Consider the following 7,031-nt stretch of genomic DNA (forward strand, 5'->3'; position numbering starts at 1 on the left):
TTCATAAAATTTGATCAGAGAGACCATACCTCATAAGTGTGTCCTGCGTCTAGAATGGAATATGCTATCAATCAATGCGGCCAGTAATTATTCATCACCAGGAGAAAGAAATTCCTGGCCTTCACTCTGTTGGACTCCAGCCCCGTGTACCAAGACATCACCTGTGCACTGTGGCTGGTCTCTGTGCTGAAGGCACCTGAATCACAGGAACTAAAGGTAGGGAGAAAGAGAAGGAAAGATGGACAAAATCTGTGCGATTGAAGAAGAAACCTAAGACCGCCGAAGATGAGAACAGCGTTGTTAGATTCCTGGCAGACTCGAGAGCCCGAGAATAACAAACCGGTCACCAGGGCCCAGCGGCGTAGGCTCGGGGCTGTTCTCCTTCGCTGCAACTGAGGTCCAGGGTAGGACAGGGCGCTCGCTGGTTACCATGGACACGGCGAGCGGATGCACACCAATCAGAAGACAGCGTTCCTCGCTCCTTTAAATACGCCTCACCCAAAGCAACCTCCTCCATTCTGCTGGAACACAAACGCGCTTCTACGTTTCTATGGAGGAACTTGATTGGTCCTGTAAACCTTGTCCCGCTGGACAAAGACTTGCGAAGGAAAACGAAGTGCCACCAGGACTCCGTGGCCCTCCCTGCCTCCCTCTCCTTTTTCCCTCCATGGCAGTGAAGCTGTGGACGCTTCTCTTCAGGACGGTGAGGTCCAGATGAGTGAGACGCCACATACCGGCAGAGTCCCGGAAGGGTCACCCCAGTAAAAGAGTGGGAAATCCGAGGAAAAGGAATGCAATGGAAGAAACTAAAGAGACTAGGATTAAGAGGATCAAAAGGCGGCCGGGCGCGGTGGCTCACGCCTGTAATCCCAGCACTTTGGGAGGCCGAGGCGGGCGGATCACAAGGTCAGGAGATCGAGACCACGGTGAAACCCCGTCTCTACTAAAAATACAAAAAAATTAGCCGGGCGCGGTTGTGGGCGCCTGTAGTCCCAGTTACTCAGGAGGCTGAGGCAGGAGAATGGCGTGAACCCGGGAGGCGGAGCTTGCAGTGAGCCGAGATCGCGCCACTGCACTCCAGCCTGGGAGACAGAGCCAGACTCTGTCTCAAAAAAAAAAAAAAAAAAAAAAAAAGAGGATCAAAAGGCAAAAGAGAATAGGGAGACATGAAGGCGAAATGAGGAGAGAGCCCACTGCGAGCAACGCCTCCAATCCCCTCTGCAGCAGCAAAAGCAGAGGGAGAGCTGGAGGAGTCTTGAACCCCTAAATCCATAGTCCGTGTTGCTTTGAAGGAGCCTCCAGGCCCATCTTGGAAGAATGTGTGCAGAGCAGCAGGCTCGTTTCAAAGCAGGACTCCACCCCGTTGAGCACACAACCTTTCAGCAAACTGTTTCACCTATAGGACTCTCCCTTCCGCTCCAGGTGCTCTTTCAGGATGCAAACCTTTCCCATTCCAAATTTGGAATAAATTAGCAACACACTGCTATTTTCAGTTTTCTGTACAAACTTGAAAATTCTGAATGCAGAAAAACTTAAGAAATGAATTAAGGAATGAAAATAATTACAATTTAATTGGTGGGCTTTGATAAAATTAAGATAATCTGCCATTGTTGTATGCAACATCATTGCAATATTTAGATATGATATGTAAAGTTCATTTATTTCCAAATTACAGTAATTGGTTTAAGATTTTAGTGACAATTCTAGTTACTACTACTTCAGCGGAATGAAGTTTTCTAAATTTAAGTCCAGAAAAAAATTCTACCTTAAGACTAAAATGATTCAAGAAGAGCTTATCTAATTTGGCATTAATGTCAACAGAATATTTAGCATGTAAAAATCTGGATTTCAGTAACAATGATTTTGTGGAAATAAAAGTAGTAAAACTACATTTTTCTGAATAAACATAATTAATGATTTTATATGTCTTTTTTGGGCAGTTTTTACATTTATTTAAACAGAAAACGTGCAGACGAGCTGTCTACTCATTTTCTTCACTGCGCAGCCTGGCATTGGGATTGGTGACTCTGATGGCCAGTTGGGCAGCTCTTTCCACGAAGGCTTTGCGGTTCTTGGAGGAAACATTGTGAGCAATCTTGGCACAGTAAGATTTATTGCACATCAGCAGCACTTCCAGCTCCTTGACGTTGTGGACGAGGAACTCCCGGAAGCCAATGGGCAGCATGTGCTTTGTTTTTTTGTTGCTCCCATAACCAATGTTGGGCATCAAGATCTGGCCCTTGAGTCTTCTACCAACCCTGTTGTCAACACCTCTGGGTTTCCACCAGTTACGCTTAATTTTGACATATCGGTCTGACTGGTGCTGGATGAACTTCTTGGTTCTCTTTTTGACGATCTTGGGCTTCACAAGGGGTCTGAGGGCGGCCATGATGCCGAGGAGGAGATGGCTGCCACCTCCGTAGGCAGCGCCGAGGAAATTATATCTCATTTTATGTGTTGGATCCACTGTTTATGAATAGAACCTCCTGACATACGTAATCTTACATATAAAATAAATATTCTGTTTTGTAATTCAAATTTTAGCCTTACCACTCGGGTATTTTATATTATTGAGTTTATCCTAACATGGTACATTGCAACACGGCTTATTGCCGTGAAATTCACAAGTTTTCTATTTTGAATCCAAGAACAAATGAAAATGTCTTTTCAGACATTTGTTTTATTGTGGACTGTTATGGAAGATACCGGTGAGCATGCTATTGTATGAATCTTTAGAGAGACTGTGATCAACATTCAAAGACTTTGGGAATGCAGTGATTATGGACTAAAGAGTATATGTGGTCAAGTGAAAAGTAAATTTAGCATGTCCAGAAAATGAATTATTGTTTACATTTTCCTGCATATTCTGATCAAGAATTGCATTTGTGGTCACCATCAACTGAGAAGGGTAAGAACCTTGGAGGGTGAAGAGAAGCCAGCATCTGTGGGCAACGGATATATGGATGGATATAATGCGCTGTCATGAGTAATGCTGAAGTTAGTATTAAATAAATGCTACTAAGGAATTGTGGAGGCAAGATCTGTATAATTTCCTCAAAACATGTTCCAAAGGGTCATAGTATTGTGAGTAATAGCAGCATTGCTTCAATTTTCTTGAGGTGGAAAATATAGAATTAACTAGGAATGGCACATTTGACAATATAAAAGAATGAACAAATGCTACCTGTATTGAACTGGAAGAAATGGCACCTTGAGACTGCAAAGAATCTTTATGTAAACTGATTGGACAATATATACATATATAAGGACTTTTCTCTAACTGTTATTCTAACTTTTTAATGATAAGCCTATATACATTTTATAATAGGCTTATAAATATTAAAATGCATTTTAAACATTATTTATATTGACAAGGATTTTTCAAACTCCATAAGTGGCCTTTAATGCAGTTGAACGTGCCCTCTTAATACGTCATAGTGCATTTTGAAGTGATTTGTTCTGTGACTCTTTTGTTTCTGCCTCTCTTCCCCTGACCACTACTTCTGTTGTTTTCTCTCCATGCTACTCTCCCTACACCAGAAGTTAAGGATAATGTAGGGGCTCTTCAGGGGTTTTTGGTAGGTTTCCTTCTCTTCTCACTCTGTTCTTTTCCTGGGCCATCCCTTCTACTTCCATTGCTTCACTTATAATCCATAATCAATTCCCATATTCATATCTTATTTGAGGGCCAAATCTGTATGTCCAAAAATCAATAACCATGATAAAATTAACCTACACCATTTTGTTATAAGACCAACAGGTTTGTATGTCCACTGTTTAGTAACAGAACCATTACACTCAGATAGCAGGAATGCAGCAGAGATAGGATTTATTGATCATAGAGTGTCAAGCAAGGATATGGGAGAAGACTCTGAAATCCATCTCCCTGAGGGGTTCTGGGGAAGAATTTTTAAGGGGATGGAGGGTGATGGGATGGAAAATCAGAGTTGTTTACTGTTCAGGGCAAGGAGAATGAAGTCATCTGGATGAGGAAACTGCAGACAACAAACAACTATGAGGCAGCAGGTCAGAGAGCAATCTGACTTAATAATCAATGCTGAAAGTGCTGCAAGCGTGGTTTATTTTTGTTTATCTAGCTCCCATCTTCCCTGATTAATTTTATACAGTTTATAGAAGTGATTCTCATTTCTTTTATCAAATTTTCAACTTTACCACATTATATACTCATTTTTTTTTCACGCTTTAATGCCTTTAGTTTTCCGCCCCCCTTAATATTTATAGATGTTATCTTCAGGAGTATCAGGTCTGTCTGGATGTTACTTAACCATGCCAGAAATGGAAAACTGTCTGATACTAGTACAAGCACTCGAGGTTTCTTATGATTTAGTTTGCTTTGTATACTTTTTTCCATTCTTATAGTTTTTATTCTGTGTTATATTTATATATATTCTGTGTTATATTTAAAGTGAATTTCTTCTGAACAGCATATAGGACAGACTTGCTTTTTTTTGAAAAAAAAAATTCATCTATTTCTTCCATTCATTTAGACTTAGGTTTCCCAGCCAGAGCACTGTAAACATTTGGACTACACACTTCTTTGTTGCTGCAGCTGGGAGTAGAGTGCTATTCTGTACATTGTAGGATTCATTTTTTTAATTATTATACCTTAAGTTCTAGGGTACATGTGCACAACGTGCAGGTTTGTTACATAGGTATACATGTGCCATGTTGGTTTGCTGCACCCATCAACTCATCATTTATGTTAGGTATTTCTCCTAATGCTATCCCTCCCCTAGCCCCCCACCCTCCAACTGGCCCCAGTGTGTGATGTTCCCCACCCTTTGTCCAAGTGTTCTCATTGTTCAGTTCCCACTTATGAGTGAGAACATGCGGTGTTTGGGTTTCTATCCTTGTGATAGTTTACTGAGAATGATGGTTTCCAGCTTCATCCATGTCCCTACAAAGGACATGAACTCATCCTTTTTATGGCTTCATAGTATTCCATGGTGTATATGTGTCTCATTTTCTAGTCCATTCTATCATTGATGGACATTTGGGTTGGTTCCAAGTCTTTGCTATTGTGAATAGTGCTGCAATAAACATATGTGTGCATGTGTGTTTATAGTAGTATGATTTCTAATCCTTGAGTATATACTCAGTAATGGGATCGCTGGGTGAAAGGGTATTTCTAGATCCTTGAGGAACCTCCACACTGTCTTCCACAATGCTTGAACTAATTTACACTCCCACCAACAGTGTAAAAGCATTCCTATTTCTCCACATCCTCTCCAGCATCTGTTGTTTCTTGACTTTTTGATGATCACCACAGTAACTGGTGTGAGATGGTATCTCATTGTGGTTTTGATTTGCATTTCTCTGATGATCAGTGATGATGAGCATTTTTTCATGTGTCTGCTGGCTGCATACATGTCATCTTTTGAGAAGTGTCTGTTCATATTCTTTGCCCACTTTTTGGTGGGACTGTTTGTTTTTTTTTCTTGTAAATTTGTTTAAGTTCTTTGTAGATTCTTGATATTAGCCCTTTGTCAGATGCAAAAATTTTCTCCCATTCTGTAGATTGCCTGTTCACTCTGATGCTAGTTTATTTTGCTGTGCAGAAGCTCTTTAGTTTAATTAGATCCCATTTGTCAATTTTTGCTTTTGTTGCCATTGCTTTTGGTGTTTTAGTCATGAAGTCTTTACTCATGCCTATGTGCTGAGTGGTGTTGCCTAGGTTTTCTTCCAGGGTTTTTATGGTTTTAGGTCTTACGTTTAAGTCTTTAATTCACCTTGAGTTAATTTTTGCATAAGGCGTAGGGAGGAGTTCAGTTTCAGTTTTCTGGTTATGGCTAGCCAGTTTTCCCAATACCATTTATTCAATATGGCATCCTTTCCCCATTGCTTGTTTTTGTCAGGTTTGTCAAAGATCAGATGGTTGTAGATGTGTAGTGTTATTTCTGAGGCCTCTGTACTGTTCTATTGGTCTATATATCTGTTTTGGTATCAGTATCATGCTGTTTTAATTACTGTATCCTTGTAGTATAGTTTAAAGTCAGTTAGCATGATTCCTCCAGCTTCGCTCTTTTTGCTTAGAACTGTCTTGTCTATACAGGCTCTTTTCTTGGCTCCATATGAAATTTAAAGTAGATTTTTCTAATTCTGTGAAGAAAGTCAATGGTAGCTTGATGGGGATAGCATTGAATCTATAAATTACTTAGGGCAGTATGGCCATTTTCACAATGTTGATTCTTCCTATCCATGAGTATGGAATATTTTTCCATTTGTTTGTGTCCTCTCTTATTTCCTTGAGCAGTGGTTTGTAGTTGTCCTTGAAGAGGTCCTTCACATCCCTTATAAGTTGTATTCCTAGGCATTTTATTCTCTTTGTTGCAGTTGTGATTGAGACTTCACTCATGATTTGGCTCTCTGTTTGTCTATTCTTGGTATATAGGAATGCTTGTGATTTTTGCACATTAATTTTGTATCCTGAGATTTGCTGAAGTTGCTTATCAGCTTAAGGAGATTTTGGGCTGAGATGATGGGGTTTTGTAAATATACAATCATGTCACCTGCAAACAGAGAAAATTTGACTTCCTCTCTTTGTATATGAATTCCCTTTATTTCTTTCTCTTGCCTGATTGCCCTGGCCGGAACATCCAATACTATGTTGAATAAAAGTGGTGAGAGAGAGCATCCTTATCTTTTGAAAGTTTTCAAAGGGAATGCTTCCAGATTTTGCCCATTCAGTATGATATTGGCTGTGGGTTTGTCAGAAATAGTTCTTATTATTTTGAGATGCATTCCATCAACACCTAGTTTATTGACTGTTTTTAGCATGAAGGGTTGTTGAATTTTATTGAAGGCCTTTTCTGCATCTATTGACATACTCATGTGGTTTTTGTCATTGGTTCTGTTTATGTGATGGATTGTGTTTATTAATTTGTGTATGTTGAACCAGCCTTGCATCCCAGAAATGAAGCTGAATTGATCGTGGTGGAGAAGGTTTTTGATTGCTGCTGGATTCAGTTTGCCAGTATTTTTATTTTATTTTATTTTTCATTATTATACTT

At 40.0% G+C, this 7,031-nt stretch overlaps 1 pseudogene across 1 annotated transcript; it reads right to left on the bottom strand.

Moving 5' to 3' along the window:
• Window positions 1–1,935: 1,935 nt before the first annotated feature.
• LOC105540514 lies at window positions 1,936–2,440 on the bottom strand (annotated as a pseudogene). Its single transcript, XR_001006200.1, has one exon. The product of XR_001006200.1 is annotated as a 60S ribosomal protein L32 pseudogene (transcript).
• Between the last annotated feature and the right edge of the window lie 4,591 nt (window positions 2,441–7,031).

The sequence above is a fragment of the Mandrillus leucophaeus genome, unplaced genomic scaffold, assembly GCF_000951045.1.
Source record: "Mandrillus leucophaeus isolate KB7577 unplaced genomic scaffold, Mleu.le_1.0 Scaffold2204, whole genome shotgun sequence".
In the NCBI taxonomy this organism is placed as follows: domain Eukaryota; kingdom Metazoa; phylum Chordata; class Mammalia; order Primates; family Cercopithecidae; genus Mandrillus; species Mandrillus leucophaeus.